At 41.1% G+C, this 16698-nt stretch overlaps 1 pseudogene across 1 annotated transcript; it reads right to left on the bottom strand.

Moving 5' to 3' along the window:
* Nucleotides 1-379: 379 nt before the first annotated feature.
* On the bottom strand, nucleotides 380-10074 carry LOC308285256 (extracellular calcium-sensing receptor-like; annotated as a pseudogene). Its single transcript has 10 exons — nucleotides 9965-10074; nucleotides 9072-9366; nucleotides 8692-8778; nucleotides 7747-8016; nucleotides 4950-5143; nucleotides 4101-4376; nucleotides 3604-3831; nucleotides 2294-2398; nucleotides 1981-2113; nucleotides 380-1196 (listed from the first exon to the last, which is right to left on the bottom strand). The product of its transcript is annotated as an extracellular calcium-sensing receptor-like (transcript).
* Between the last annotated feature and the right edge of the window lie 6624 nt (nucleotides 10075-16698).

The raw sequence follows: 16698 nt of genomic DNA, 5'->3' as shown, positions 1-16698 counted from the left end.
TTTGACTTGTTTTAGAGTTATTCTTCCTAATTGGTGTAACTAAGCCCTACCCCTCTTCTGATTGGTCGACATTCATTAGTACCTGTAACCTTTCAACCGTCTATCGTACGAACTTGTGGGTGTTGTCATGTGACTGGTGTAACTTATGCTAATGTTAATTATAATGCTAATGATCAAAAAGTTAATGCTAATGCTAATGTTAAAAATTCTAATACTAATGTTAAAATGAATGCTTATGTTGAAACTAACGCTAAAAATGCTAATGTTAATGTTAACACCCACCGCTACACAAGGTTGCACATACTAGCGAGCTGCAGGCACACTTAAAATGTCTTGGAAATTTTCTTTTCTAGTTGTTATAAAATACAGAGACAATTAATTATTTGTTGGCACCACGACCCATGATGGACTTCTTAGTGTTTCTCTCAGGTCTCAGCAGGATGCTATAACACTTTGGGCCAAATATTGCTGTCAGTAAACCAAAACTAGATGCTAAAATAGCAAATACCTCCACTACATCTGCATATTTGCCAGGAGAGCTTATATATGCTGGGATGAATGCTATCCACACGGCACAGAAGATCAACATGCTGAAAGTGATTAACTTGGCTTCATTGAAGTTGTCTGGAAGATTCCTTGCCATGAATGCTAAGACGAAACTGAGGAGTGCCAGTAAACCAATATAACCCAGTAACACTGCAAAACCAACTGTTGATCCCACATCACACTCATAGACTATCTATCACTGTTGTATTGTGTGTTTTTATGAGGAGTTGGTGAGGCAGAGACAAGCCAGACTGTGCAAACGATTGCCTGGGTGGAAGTAAGAGCCAGAACGGTTCCTCTCTGCTGCACAACACCAAACCACTTCATAATGTCTGCTCCTCCAGGCTTGGAGGCCTTGAACACGGCCAACTCCACCATAGTCTTTACCAGAATACAGGAAACACACAGGACGAAACTGATCCCAAACACTGCATGTCTCAGCTGACAAGTCCACATTCTGGGACGACCAATGAACAGAAGAGAACACAGGAAACACAGTTTGAGAGACAGCAATAGTTGAAAGCTGAGTTCTGAGTTGTTGGCGCGGACCATGGGAGTGTCTCTGTGATAGATGAAGATTCCCAGGACAACGACACAGATAAGCGTGCCTAGCAATGAGATGGTTGTCAAGGTCCTGTCAAAATCCTTTGCTTGACTTAACACATCGGGTGCCCCTGGATTGCCCCATTTATCCCCTCTCGCTGCCCAGGCCCACCACCATTGTATTGAATCCGGCCCTGCTGCGTCAATGCATGCGTCATGACGTCACTTGGTCACATGAGCGCAGACAGGATGTTATTGTGTAACTTACTGTATGGACCAGCGTTGATCATAGCTGTTCATTGCCGATCAGAATTTGGACATTTTGCCGCACCACGCCACAGTTTTAGCCATAAAACAAACATCAGAGATAAAGGGCGTTAAAGATGGGGAATTGCATTGGAGTATACAGAGAAAAACGGCCGCGCGATGCTCTCAGCGTCGACTCGAAGCGACTAGCGGCTAATGGGCTACATCCAGGCGCAGCCCCAACCTAACGGTGAGATTTAAAGTTAATACTGTAAATACAGTAAACACGTCAACGCGTCGTGGGCCTCCAGAGACATCAAAGAGATTGGTGTGTAGACACCTCGTGGGCATCCCATGAGTTAAACATAAAGGCAGACCGGAAATTGGCCTGTTATAGTGCCACCATGAGGATCATTTGAAAATGTTTTTGTGTAATTTCTTCCTCTCCCTAGTGGGAATGTGCGTGCATAATGTCAAGGAAATTGCACATTGCAGTCATTTTGTTCAGAACAGACCAACTTTGGAAGCCAATAATATTAGCCAATCAGGAAGGGATATGAAACATCGGACAGATCTGTTTTTTTCACATGATGATAGAGATACTGTGTACAGATTTGCGTGATGTTTGGACAAAATATGTAGTACTAAGAGGTTCTGTTCTGGCAACCGGGGAGTGTATGTGCACAGTCTTGGCGATATCAGGCCAACGGCGCCAGAGATGAACTGTTCGCAGAGAGACGGACAGGGTGCAAAACATAGTCTCGGCCATGCCTTTGGTCTGGCAGAGACAATAACAATACATAAATGTTTTAGGGTTTAACTAAGTTAACTTTATAAATATTAAAACAACTGTACTTGACTGTAAAGTGCTGAAGTGCTCTGTGCTGTCACCAAATAAACTAAATCAATCAATCAATCAATCAATCAATCAATCAATCAACCAACCTGTCTGATTGCTGATCTCTCCCTCAGAACAAGCAATGCAGTCAAAGCAGCAAACAGGTTCTCCTTTCCTTCTGGCCACACGGGGAGAACAGCTCTCACTGCACACTGACCGAGGAGGCTACAAAGGAAAGGAAAAATGGGCCCGATTCACCAACTTACTTACGAACGTTCTTATGAAGACATTTCTTCTTAGACCCTTTTAAGTTTTTTTTAAGAAGATGTGGCATACACCAATGTTTTCTTAGCTGTGATTTGTTCTTATGTTAAGAAAAAAACTCTACGCACACTCCAGAGCTCGCTTAGTGTAGCCTTTTAGTTCTTAAGAACAATTTTGCCTTCCTAAGAACATTTCATTGATCTGACTCGACTTCTCTTAGGAATTCACTTAACACACGGGTGACTGACCGGTCATTTTGGCCGATTTTGAGATCGCAAAGTGCAATAACTCTCCTCGTGAAGATCTCAGAAATTTCCCCTTCCATGACTTTTCTTAAATACTCAAGATATATGTTCTCGTTTTTCCCCCCCTTCTGAATTGTTTCCTAAGTATGAAATAATATACAATTATATCACTCTGACGTTCATCTGTCTCCCCCCCCCCCCCTTCTGTTTCCCCCATTCTCACTCTCCTGAGAGAATTCACACCTTTAGTGCTCCTGGAGTGCGCCTTTGTTCAAGGTAATGGATCATTTGCTTTTCACTGTCAGCTTAGCAAAGACAATAAAACCACTACCCCTACACTAAGCAAATGGAACCGTACAGGTCCATTTGGTTTCATTTTACACTCACAGGAGTTACATCTCTCTCACACTGGGGACAAATAAAAATAAAAAAGCGTGCTGCGCGCATGTTGTGTTCCCTACGAATGACCCTAGTCCATACGTCACACCGTGGCTCGCAGAGAGAGAAAATGGCGCGACTAGGCTGCATTGATTTCCATTCTAGGCTGAAACATGAAAAGGGCTTTATCTATGAATGAGGTGCAAAGAACGCCAGGGAAGCAGAGATCTGATTGTTTTCATGGCGACACTTTACCACGATGGTCGGCCCCGGTTTGGATTTTAGTTTCGCGAGTGTTTGTAAACAAATGGATTTTCTTCCTCAATCGTCAGTGGACACTCACGTGCACACGCACGAAGCTTCCGAGGCTTCCGAAGCGTGAGTGTACGGCGGCAGCAGCAACAGCTAGAAATGTTAGAAACCTTGGCTTCCCATGTTAAGAGGAAAAGTTAAGAACTCATTGGTGAATCAGGCCCAATGATCAGTTTCAGCCTGAGTTACACCATGAGTTCAATATTAGATATTTTAGGAAGCCAACGTGACCTTTTTGGATTCAAAGCTCCAGAAGATTCTGTCTTCATCAAGGATGAGTTATTCATCTCCGGAGGCTGACTTTTTGACCACACCCACATTGTGAACCTTCACGCTTCCATTAGGAAGCCACACCCAGTTCATGACATCATAGATTGGTAAAGAATCACCATTCTCATCAAATGATACATCATCACCAAATGAAGTGGTGAAGTTGACCTTTTCCAGGTAATAGACAAGCTAGAAAATTATGAAGAATTATGAAGAACATTTTCAACATTTACTTGTGTAATTTAAATCTAATTGTAGGCTTCCAGGGTGCTGCGTTGCTGTCCGCTATCGATCGTGGCGTATTGCTTTTCTAAAACGGTTACCATATGGCAACATGCAAATCATTCCAATATTAAAGAAAAAAGTGCACTACTCCACCACCAGGAAGAGACATGTCCTTGTTTACCAGCCACATTCATCCAGTCATTGTATAGGTGAACTGTGAATTCACATCATACCTGCCATGGCTGTATTGTCTGCAAACTGGCACAGCTGTGCCCAGTGAAAGGCCCTCTTCCTGGCAGACATTGCAACATGTCATGGAGGGCATGGACCAGAGCATACACAGCCTTGTACACATTGTACTCTGGTCTGAGATCAGATACATCTAACAGTGATGTTTCTGCTGTTGCTAGGTCCTCTTGTCCAGTACACACCCTTCCACCAGCATCCACCCACTCTGATGGAAGGGGTTCAAACTTACACTGAAATGTGATCTCCCAAAACTCCCTCACCTGAAGAAACACAATTAAGACTTAAACATAATGAAACCAGTTAAATACCAGTAAGACACCTAAGGGAAAAAAGTGACATTGTGCCATCTGTCTTGGCCATATGGATTATGTTAGTGTGGTTCTCCTCACAGGGCATCATCTGGGATACAATCCCTTCTATGCCCATATTTGGAGATCCCTAACAGAATCCCTTTTATGCCCATATATGGAGATCCCTGCTCTGAGTATCTGACATCACTAATCCCTTTTATGCCCATATATGGAGATCCCTAACAGAATCCCTTTTATGCCCATATATGGAGATCCCTGCTCTGAGTATCTGACATCACTGTGATGTCACCTGTTTATGCCTATATATGGAGATCCCTGCTCTGAGTATCTGACATCACTGCGATGTCACCTGTGATGTCACAGTGACACATCACCACAGTATCAGACTTTACACGTATAGGCCTACATATACATACATACATACATACATACATACATACATACATACATACGGACAAGCTGTGCCGGTTCTGCCAGTAAACTGCGACCTCGGGTCGCAATGAAATTAACCAAATTACTCACTATGCTATTTTCATGTGCGCTTTCAGGGTCGTTGTCAGGATGTATTTTCAATAAGAAGTCCCTGAGACCTGGTATCTCTCCACGACGGATGGCGATACCCAGGGTTCCTCTCAGGTACGAGTCTGGAGTACGGCGAATGATGTCCACGCCTCACTGGCCATCCATTGCAGACCTGTCACGTTCTGCTTTATCACCTTTTGTGTTGAACAAAATGTATTAGTATAATTTCTTTGTCGGTTCGACAAAGAAACCTTTATACTGTATGTCCAAAACCAAAGCTGAGATCAAAATTGAAATAAGAACATGTGTAAAATACACACATACACACAATTGCTGAGCGTTTAAATTGATGAATCTAGAGTGATTCAATTGCATTGCATGAAAACAAAATGCTTTAAAAAATTAAACCTATTTAATTTTATTCTTGAGGATCAAGAAACCTCGCCTCTTTATTTGTTTTATCAGACTTGAGAATATGAAAAGAAATCTAAAATGTAGGCGTGGTTATCTGCTGTTGTGAGGGGAGGGGGCGGAGTATTGCGTGCATATCATTATGTTCTGACACTAGACTAGAGAGAAGCTGTCTGCACTTGTTGCTGTTTGCATTTCGGAAACAAATTTTAAAACCAGCCATTGGAGGTGTAAAAAGTATAAAGATTCAGCAACTCCATGTTGTGTAACCAGTAAAAATGTGCAAGTATTTTACAAACAAGCTGTCTGAGCTTTTATCCATGGTTAACTTTCTCCAGCTCTGGACTGTTACCGCGGGGACAACCGAGCAGAATGGACGCTAGGCGCTAGCGCTGTTGGCTAGCTATTTTCTGACTCTGTAGTGTGTGTGTGTGAGGAACAGATTAACCCTGTGTGGTGCCCCAGGGCGACAAAGTTCAAGTGCCCCCCACGCCGGGTCGGCCACGGTCTCGCAGGCCAAGGCCGCCTCATTCACGGCTGCGGCGCAGTTTTTGTATTTTTGCACAACCGCTTAACTGTTTTCTCCTTCCCATGTTGAATTGTTGTTTACACTGAAATGCCGCCAAAATAGCTGGGCATTGTGGGCACAGGTCAGGATACAGGAAGCGTGGGAGCACCCATTTGGGAGGGGAGGGGCACATGCAGGTGACAGGTCATGTCAGTGAATGAATGGCTGAATCATGTGAATGCACAGACTCAGTGTGGGAATCATTGAGAACTAGGCTACTTTTCTTTACATTATGGAGGCCTACACATATAAAAAATACTATAAATATATACATTGTAGGCCTACCACAACCTGTAGAGTATTTTTTTTTTTCACCACATGATGAAGAATGACTTTTTCCACCCTTAAAATGGACACAGCATGTTTGAACAATATGCTTTAAATATGCCACAAGACCCTGGACCCAAACCAAGCCATTTTCATCTGTGTGTTCCCCCAGCAGCCAAAACAACCCCATTCTGCCACATTTTAAATAGACGTTTTTTTGGCCCACAAGCTAATCCAGGCTAACTGAGAAATTATATCACAGATTCATCAAAAATGGAGCAAATGCTCTAATTCCAAGGTCGAGTTGCTGTCTAACCCTTAATTGCCAACATGACCATGACAACTTTGGCGTTTTTAATCCACTGATTGATTTTATATGATTTTTTATATGAGGCCTCAGTGAGGTCAAAGAGCTAAGCAGCAGACCATATCACCATAATAATTATGAACCATTTCTCAAATGATCTCATCACAACCTTGAGTTCTTATCTAAGGCTTGCCAACTGGTAAATGTAAACTTTGGTGTGTTTGATTAAGATTTATTTCTGTGAAGCCTCCTCCTCCTGCTAATGTAGGCTATGGGGCTCCACATACAGCTAAGCCAGTGGCAGATACATTATGCAAGCTTAATAAATAAAACAAGTACCTGATGCTCCCCTGATCAATTTCGAGTTGTTATTTAACCCTCAGCTTTTAAAAAAAAAAAAGAAAAAAATATGTTTGTGCCCCATTGGCATGTGTGCCCCAGGGCACATGCCCGACGAGGCCTATGGTTAATCCGGCCCTTCATAGTGTGTGTGTGTGTGTGGTGACAGTGCGCGCGCACACACAACGTCCACAGGCACGAAAAATAGCAGATCTACAAGCTAGATCGGCTATGTAGCTATGTAGCCGTAGCAGCACCCGCCAAACAGCGTTCCACGGCATGTAACACGGTGGTTTCGGCTCTGAACGAGACAACGAGACAACAAGCCATGGCTAAAATACTCAAATTGAATATACGACTAAAAACATTGAAAATATATACCCTAAACTATACACTAGAGTCCGACTCGAGAGAGAGAACCTGGAAAGACAGTCACTATCTGCACACAGTGTGACTGTGCCCAGAACTCATGTGCGTTTCCAAATAAGACGACTGCGGGTGTTTCTCTCTGTGGTCAGTACAATGAAACCACGCCCCCCTTGATACAAATCTATATAAAACAAAGGTTAATATTAAGTAGATATGCCTATGTCACGTCACAGAAATAAAACAGAGTGAGCTAATATTTAATGAGTGGTGCCAAATATTCATTTTCTACCCTGAAACTGGAAGAACACAGAAATAGCTACAGAGACAGCAGAAAGCTTTGAATCAACAAGCCTATGGGCAAACTGAACCATATCATTGGTCCCTAATATCACAAGTGACTCAGTGATATAATATACATTTATAGAAAAAGTGATTTTGTGTTTCATGACTCTTTAAAGAATGTATACAATTCAATCAATATAGCAAATTATCATATTCCTTATAATTATGAATGCATCATAAATCATAAACCAAACCTCCTCCAGTAGTTTAGACATATGGGGCTGAGTTACAAATGCAATGACGACGCGAGCTGTGGATTTCATCATCACAGTGACAATCCTCTGAAGTTCATCTGAGTCATAGTCTATAGGCACAACCTCCATGTAGGCTAGACAAGACAAACCAGACTGGTCAAGCTCAGACTGTAAGGATCTGGCAGCATTGTGTCCATAGTCATTATCAATCAGCAGCATTCCTACCCAGGTCCACCTGAACCGCCTCATAATCTGGAGCATAGCTCGTACCTGATGGAGGGATAAGGGATTAGGCTAGAGAGGTCAGCCAACCCGAGCCATTTTGGACCAACACATTTATACAAAAAAGAGCTGCAAAACATATTGGCTATTAAGTGTGTATTATAGCTAAATGAAGGAAATACAAATATACTGTCTGTTTTCCCCAGTTGTCTTAAATGTTTTGCATTTGGAATCCATAGCGTAGCAGGGAATCACACACCGGTTTGTTTACACAAGCCACCTGGCTGGCACCTCGCCAATATTATATTTTATGTGTGATGTTTGGCCTACTACAGCAACGATAAATGAAAGTTAAAATGTGAATTTCCATCAGTGAATCTCCTACACAGATTCCACTATAGAAAAAGCTCTAATCGTTCTCTTTTGATGCTGTCAATAAAGACCTTTAGCAACAAGAGTATTAATAAGAAAGAATGCCTTATTAAACTCAATAGACTTTACTGCAGTGATTCTCAAAGTGGGGTCCAGGGACCCCCAAGGGTCCTTGAGGGGGGTTTAACCACGTTAACCTTTTAGACAGGCTAGAACCAACATACACAACCTTGTGAGCTTGTGGATATTTCATGTGAACATTTTGAAATACTGTGGAAACAATTAATGACATGTATTGAGAACCAATGTTCTACTACAGTACCAGCAGATGCATAGTCTATATAAATTTACCTGGAAGGCATCACTTGGGATTGTTCTAAAGAAGGATGGGAACTGGCTATGGTCACTCAGACAGGCGCAGGTGGCATAGTAACTGACCTACAAAAGGCACAAAACATATGTTCTCTATTATTCAATCATCAACAACTGTCATACGAGCATATGATAAATTATCAACAACAATCCCTGTAGTCTCTCGCTATTTTTGGTACTTCTATGTAACACTGTAGTATGAAAGTATTTATGTATGAAATAGGTTTCAGCTCGACAGCAACAATGTGTTTTATGTCTTTCAAAGACAAAATTTGATTTTAGATTAGTAAATAATGTAAGTAACAAAAATTAGGCATACAACATGTCATGGTAAAAGGCGGTTCAAATAGGAAACTTACTTGTGGCACTCTGTATAAACCTAATATTCTAGCAATAGCAATAGAATGAGTTGAGGACGAATCACCCACAATTCCTAGCACTGGAGGGGAGCCAACACATCTCTCATCCAATTGAAACTGCTCCTCTCTCCCAGTGACCAGTGACAATGCTGCACGGAATGCGACTCCAAGCGTCATACAGGTATCATAGAGACTATATCCCAGAGTCACATTGGGTAGTAAGCTGTTGTTTCTGTTAATCTCATTGATTGCAAAAGCCATGGTCTGTGCAGACCTGAAGCCTTCAATATAAAACCTAACACACAGAAGTCCATTGTAACTAGACCACTGTTGATTCCATCGACTAAAACTTGATGAAAAATGTTCATCAACTACCTTTTTTCACAGATGAAAACTAAAAATTAATCTATGATGACAACAACTAAGACTAAATATATTGACAATGTTGTTAACAAATAAAAAACTGGAGTAACATTTTAGGGAGGGACGAGTGTGGAAGAGATCCAGTAGAAGAACACAACTATCGTCACAAACACGTCATCTTACTTTATGTTTGGTTGCACTTGGGTGTCTTAAAATAGCAGATCTGCAAGCTGAGCTTGATCGGCTATTTTCAGCATGCAGTGTAAAATCAGGCATTCTTACATCAAAGTTGAATACATTTTTGGTTGATAAAATTAACTGTAGTCAATTAAATCTTATAATATTTAGTCGACTAAAACTAAAACTTTTCAGATGACTTACGTGTCAGTACCACACGTAACACACAGAAAGCCATTTTAACTAACCATACACTACATGTTTATCTTGGTAGAAACATGATCAACTCATCCTAATACTATATGGTGCTATCTATCCAAAGGGGGGAAAATGTCTGTGTTTGGGATACTCACCCAGAGCAAGTGACCTCTTGTTGCTTGGAGGTGAAAGGCAACTCAGGGAAGACAGGTGAGCGGTGGATATAAAACAAGCCACCCAGAATAAAGTCTCTGGCCTTGTACATTTTGTTCAGATTAAACTGTTCCTGTAACTCACAAGAAGAGGAAGGTGAGAAAGACAGAGCAGAGAATGAAGACAACAATATCAAGGTCAAGTACATGTATGAAAGCAGGTGTGTGTCTGGAGAATACATCGTGAATGTCCTCCTCTGTCTAACCCCCTCCCCCCTTTCTGAATCCATTGTCCAGTTGCTGCATTTTATACACAGTGCTGTACCGTCCCCTGTGCCGCCTTATGGCATTACGTAATCTTTCACACCATAGGCAGTAGAGGCATGGCGTAGCATGTACACTAGCAATATTTTCATATCAAAAAAATCAAACCTCGGTTCGAAGTGAAGCGGTGAATCTTAGTATAGAATTGTCTGCATGTACAAGACAGATAAAACCTGAAGGCCAAATTATCATGTGAAGCTTGACCAATCCTCAAAGTATCCATTCATCTGACCGGGAGGGACACCGCACACATATTCTGGACGTACAGGACAGATAAAGCCTATTCATTCTGAACTGAAATGACCATATATGGACATGGGACACACATTTTGCTTTTTGAAAAAGCCTATTCATTCTGGACTGATATTTTGCACGTACGGGACAGGAAAAACCTGTTCATTCTGGCCTGGAGTGACCATATATGGACATGAGGTGACATACATTGTGTTATTGAAAAACCCTGTTCATTCTGGACTGAGATCACCATATATGGTAATTAAACGGACATTCTGTTTTTGAAAAAGCCTGTTCATTCTGGACTAAAATCACCATATATGGGCGTGATACACACATAGCCACTCATTGGAAGCGGTTTTCACCGCTTCAAAAATATAGATATACAGTATACTACTAGTAAGACGCCTAAAGGCGACACGCACCATGTCTTGGCCGTCTGGCCAGTGATGTATATCGGATCAGTTACCCATATATTGAGACCCCTGTACCCATATATGGAAATCCATGTATTGTATTTAGAGATATGCTGTGAGACCCCAACCATTCTTACTGATAAAAATGTCTCGTTCCATTTACAAAAAATAAAATAAAGAAAATCCATGCAACCAATTGCATCACTGAATTATGTAAATTATACTAGAATATTTCTTGTATCAAATACTTAATTTGTTTAAGTAGTCAACTTATCTTCTCCAGTAAAATCTACAAGAATTGTCAAGTAAAATCTAAGGCAGTAAAATCTATTAGAATTGTCAAGTAAAATCTACAATGTCTAAGTCACAGTAAAATCTACAAGAAATGTTGAGTAAAATCTACATTGGTCAAATCTACAAGAATTACCCAGTAAAGTCTACAATTTTCAAGTCACAGTAGAATCTACAAGAATCTTATATAGGTCGTCCTCAGACGAGCCCTCCATCGTTGTTTCCAGTCATCTCGGTTCTCCATACATCTGGCCAGCTCATTGGTGTTCTGTGTCCCTACGTCTTCCTTGAGTATGTCCACGTATGTTTTTGTGGGACGTCCTCGCGGCCGGTGCCCGTGTGTTGGCTCCCACAGTACCAATTTGCTGGCTGGAAGCTCCTGGTGTCTTTGGCAGTGTCCTGCTAGTCTCATTCTTCTGGTGGCAATTTTCTCGCTTACCTTTGGTATTCCCTCATACAGGCTCTCGTTTGTAACATGTGCACTCCTGTTGATGTTGAGTACTGCACGCAACATTCTAGTGTAGCACCCGTCTAGAGACTTCTGCAGGGTTGGCTTCAGGGTCCAGCATTCACTGCCATAGAGGAGAACAGACTCCACCGTTGCAAAGAAGAAGCTAAGTTTGATTTGGCGGGGGAGGTTAGAGTTCCATACACTGTTCATGCCGTTCAGGGCCCTCCAAGCGAGTGCCTTCCTTACTTTAAGGTCTTTCTCAGTTGAGTCGACCCATGCGCCCAGGTACTTGAAGTCCTTGACTTCCTTCAACACAGCTCCTTCTGTTGTTGTCAGAGGTGAGTGATCAGGTAGGTTATAGGTGATAACCTCAGTTTTCTTAGCGTTTAGACTGAGACCAACTTTGGCACACTCTATCTCCACCCTGTTCAGGAGTTCTTGTGCTTGTTCCATGCTGTCGGAGAGCAGGCTGATGTCGTCCGCATAGTCCAGGTCTGTCAGAACTACTGCGGGATGCCGTCTTGACCTCCTTGGTGTTAGCGTGAAGCCAAGCTCTTGTTCCCGTCCCCCTATGGCTTTCCTGAGCGCATAATCTAGAACTATGATGAAGAGGTAGGGGGCTAGGGTGTCTCCTTGCATTACCCCAGCTCGGATGTCAAACACCTCACTGCTGCCATCTGGGGTCACCACTTTGGCCCTTGTTTTTGCGTACATGGTCTCGATAGCCCGGAGAATGTTGGGAGGGACATTGTAGGCCTCAAGGATCTTCACCATCTTGCTTCTGTGGATAGAATCAAAAGCCTTTTTGAAGTCAATGAAGCACAGTACAGCTGCTAGGTTGTTCTTTTTCACCTCCTCTATTAATCTCCTTAATGCCAGGATCTGTGCTACGGTTGTTCTCTCCTCTCGAAAACCATTTTGGTTCTCTCTCAGGTGAGGGTCGATGGCATGCCGTATCCTGTTCAGTATCATTCGGTTGAAGACCTTAGCAGTGATACATGTCAGGCTGATGCCTCTGTAGTTGAGGCTTTTACTTGACTACAAGAATAGTCAAGTAAAATCTACACTGTAAAATATTTCGCTGTAAATTTACAGTAAATTACTGGATACTAATTGCATTACTTTCACAGTAATTTTCACAGTAAATATTGCGCAGTAAATTACTGTAATTTCACAGCTGTGAAATGTTAGTAATTTACTGTGATTTAGCAGTATGTATTGCAGTTATTTACTGTAATATTACAGTAGTTGCTTGTATTTTTACACTATTACTGTGAATGTAAAGCAGCTCAGTAGGCAGTAATTTACTGTAAATTTACAGTAAATTGTATCTAATACAGTAAAGTATTGTAAATTTGAATTTATAGGCCCATTCCCACTGGACCAGATAACAGATAAAAAAAAGCTCTTTCTCCAGATATTTTTCCATTCAAAGTGGATGGTAGGTACAGATAAAAAATATCTGCCACAGATATTTCTTTTATCTGTGACAGATATTCTTTATCTGTATCTATCATCCACTTTGAATGGAAAAATATCTGAAGAAAGAGATTTTTTTTATCTGTTATCTGGCTCAGTGGGAATGGACCTTAACTGTGATTTTACCATACATACACAATCATGCTAAAAGAAAAAAAGAAAAAGAAAAAAAAAAGAAAGGAAAAACAACTTCATTCATTTAAACTTTTTATTGTACAATTCCAATACAAAGTGCAACATTTCAAATGGACAAAGAAGAACCACACTTGAAGCCTTTTACTCAGTAGAAGTGTTAAGTCTACAAACACTCCTGGAGTTTGGTCTGGTGTCTGGAGGCCAGTTTGAAAACTGGTTGTCATAGACTTTAGTTATTTAGGAGGCTGCAACACTGTTTTCCTGTGAAACTTCCAGGAGTGATTTTGTGGACTAAAAAACTTCACCTGACTTTGTATCAGCATGGTGGTGAGTAGATACAACATTTTCACTTTTGGGTGAACTGTTCCTTTAACTGCAAAATAACTCATCTACTCACCCTCATGCCAGTTGGAACAGAGGTGAAATGTGTCCATATAACACAAATGGAGGTTGCCTTCACAACTTGGGGAGAAATGGTGACTGGTTCTCTCTGGCAACCCTCCTGTGTGTTATATGAACACACTTCAGCAGGCACGAAGTATGTGAAGTACACCTCCTCAACTTTGCACTCAGTCACATAAGTCCTGAAGGTATAAGGCAACACAGCAGTGGTAAGAACATAGCAACCTAATGATTATAGTATGCACCTTGCTAACATGCAGGCCGAGACAGAAGAGGCGAGCATTGCTGAATGAAGTGACAGGGCATCAGCAAAGAATATTGGCAATTTTACATCCAAATAAGAATAATGGCTGGTGGAGTTGGACAAACAAGAGTAGGGCATCTGAAACACGTATGAGTGTGTCTCATATTCGAGTCCTGAATACCATCGACCATTCAAAGTCCACAAGTTTTCTCAAATGCGTATGAGTGTGTCTCATATTGGAGTCCTGAATACCATCGACCAAGTCCACAAGTTGTCTCAAAAGTGTGCTCACGTGTGGGTTGATACGCCACGCTTCTTCGATTTGGAGCCTCTCTCAGGGTTAATGCCCATGAAGCACCTGTAAACAATAAGACAAGACAACAACTTTTACTTTCACATAAACATATAGTTTATACAAGGCACATGCAGCAGTTCCCCTTTCCCTTAAGTAAACCCTACACCAGGTTTCCCAAACTTTTTAATCCGAGGCACCCCTACATTATAATTTTCACTCCCAGCACCTTATATTTATAGCATATCATCGTTGTCGGGTGGAAACCTTTTATGTCCAAAACCGTTAGTTTTGTATTTATCATCCATAAAATGTACTAAACTAGTGAAAAGTGATTATGTTGAGAGGAAAACGTTGAGATAATAGCCATTTTGGTTAGAACTGACTGAAAATAACTGTACTTCAAGTTTAAAATGATACTAAATATTTGTCCAAATAAATAAATACCAAATATTATCAAATGATCTCGCGGCACCCCTGGACTGCCGTCGCGGCACCCCAGGGTGCCCCGTCACCCACTTTGAAAACCCCTGCCCTACACCACAGAAAGAAAGTAGTACTGAGAGTAAGTAACATTCAAGTATCAATGTTGCAAGCAATCCAGTACAATGCTTCAGTACAATTTCAGTGTTACAATACCTCCAATCCAGAGTACACACACCATCCTCAGGAGCAGATTGAAGTTGTAGTAGATCGCGAAAACCACAGCTATCCAATAATGATCCCATCGTGTTGTCCCATCACACTTGCTCTTCAATGGACAGCATCCAGGCCATAGACTTCATTAAATCACCTGAAAAGAGATACCCATTATGTGATATTGTAGAGGTGAAATGCTAATTGAACAAGAGTAGAATTTCAATGATCAGCAACATCACAAACTGTGACACAACTCACTTTATTTTGATCTTACGGGCATTTAAGACAATTCTCAAATTAGGGTCAGATTCAGCAATGTTTTCTGTCTGGGATTTTGAAGGTAAGACAGAAATATAAGCCAGATTTAGTCACTTTACTTACACTATTTTTACGACCAGGTTGATGAATCGTCCGGGGACCCCCAGGGGTCCTTGAGGGAGTTCTAGGGGGTCCCCAGCTAAATGATAATTAGCAACTAAATGGACCCTTATTGGGTATGTAACTCAGAACCAAATGGACCCTAACAGGTCCATTTTGGTACCATTTGTACACTGAGAATTATATTAACATTGATTTTACAATATACTGTAGATTGGGGTCTCAGAAATAGATATGCCATTAAATGGGGGGTCTGTAGCCTAATCTTATTTTATGGGGGTCCCTGTCATTGCTTTTCAAATGGGGTCTACTGGCTGATAAGTGTCAATTCGAGGGTCCTTGACACAAAAAGGTTTGAGAACCACTGCTGTAGATCAAGACACTGATCAGCTTATGTGAAAAGTAGCTTATGATCACGTAGATTATAATATAAAATCCAGATATCAACAGTACCTTGGACAATCAAGCAGGGGGTGCTTGGTAATTTCTCCGTCCTCTGCACATCAGTGGCTGTGGCACACAGCTGTAAAATAAATAAGACAAGACAACCTCAATGATTGACCATGCCCAAGAGATCTCAATCACATTAGATCTACTTTGTATTATTCTATGCCAAATTCTATTTAAATTCAGTATAATACATTATCAGTAGCCTATAAGTATAATACCTTTGGATAAACTCCAGAGTGCAAGTGCCATCCTCAGGATACTGCAGATTGAAGTTGCAGTAGCCATCACGTGGTCCCATCTTATTCTTCAATGGACAGCATCCTTCATTATATCACCTGAACAGAGATACCCATCGTGTGATATTGTTAAGAGGTGAAATGCTAAATGCATTCCACAATAGAATACACACACACACACACACACACACACACACACACACACACACACACACACACACACACACACACACACACACACACACACACACAATGTATTTATGCCCACAGAGTGGCTTATCACTCTGTGGCATGTACTGTTTTGGTACAGTTTAAAAGAAATGAAATCTTTCCAAAATGTTCAGTTTATTTTACTTTAATATTATTTGATGAAGATAATATAAAAAATAAAATCTCTATTCAGAAACATTCCAGTATTTTTCTGACTTACATTATTTTCTAGGTATGCTTACATTATGATATTAAGGGGGAAAAAATCACCCTATGTCACCCTAATGACCATAATGTCTCACATGTGGAGGAAAGGGGAGGGGCGACTGGGCGAGGAGATTCCATCAAAGTCAAAACAAAGTTTTAATGTAGGCAATTAAATATATACATTTAATCCATGCATAAAGATTTAAGGACATTATACTTATGATGGGATTTTTGACGGAAATTAAGCTCCTACTGCAGTGGACAGCACATCGTCAGGTAGGCTAATAATCAATCATTAATCTGATGGTGTCACCCGTCGAATATAAACCATCTACAGCAGTGGTTCTCA

Source organism: Nannobrachium achirus (assembly GCF_963921795.1).
Source record: "Nannobrachium achirus genome assembly, chromosome: 5".
Lineage (NCBI taxonomy): Eukaryota > Metazoa > Chordata > Actinopteri > Myctophiformes > Myctophidae > Nannobrachium > Nannobrachium achirus.
The sequence above is the reverse complement of the archived record's forward strand: the minus strand, read 5'-3'. Positions and strand labels throughout refer to the sequence as shown.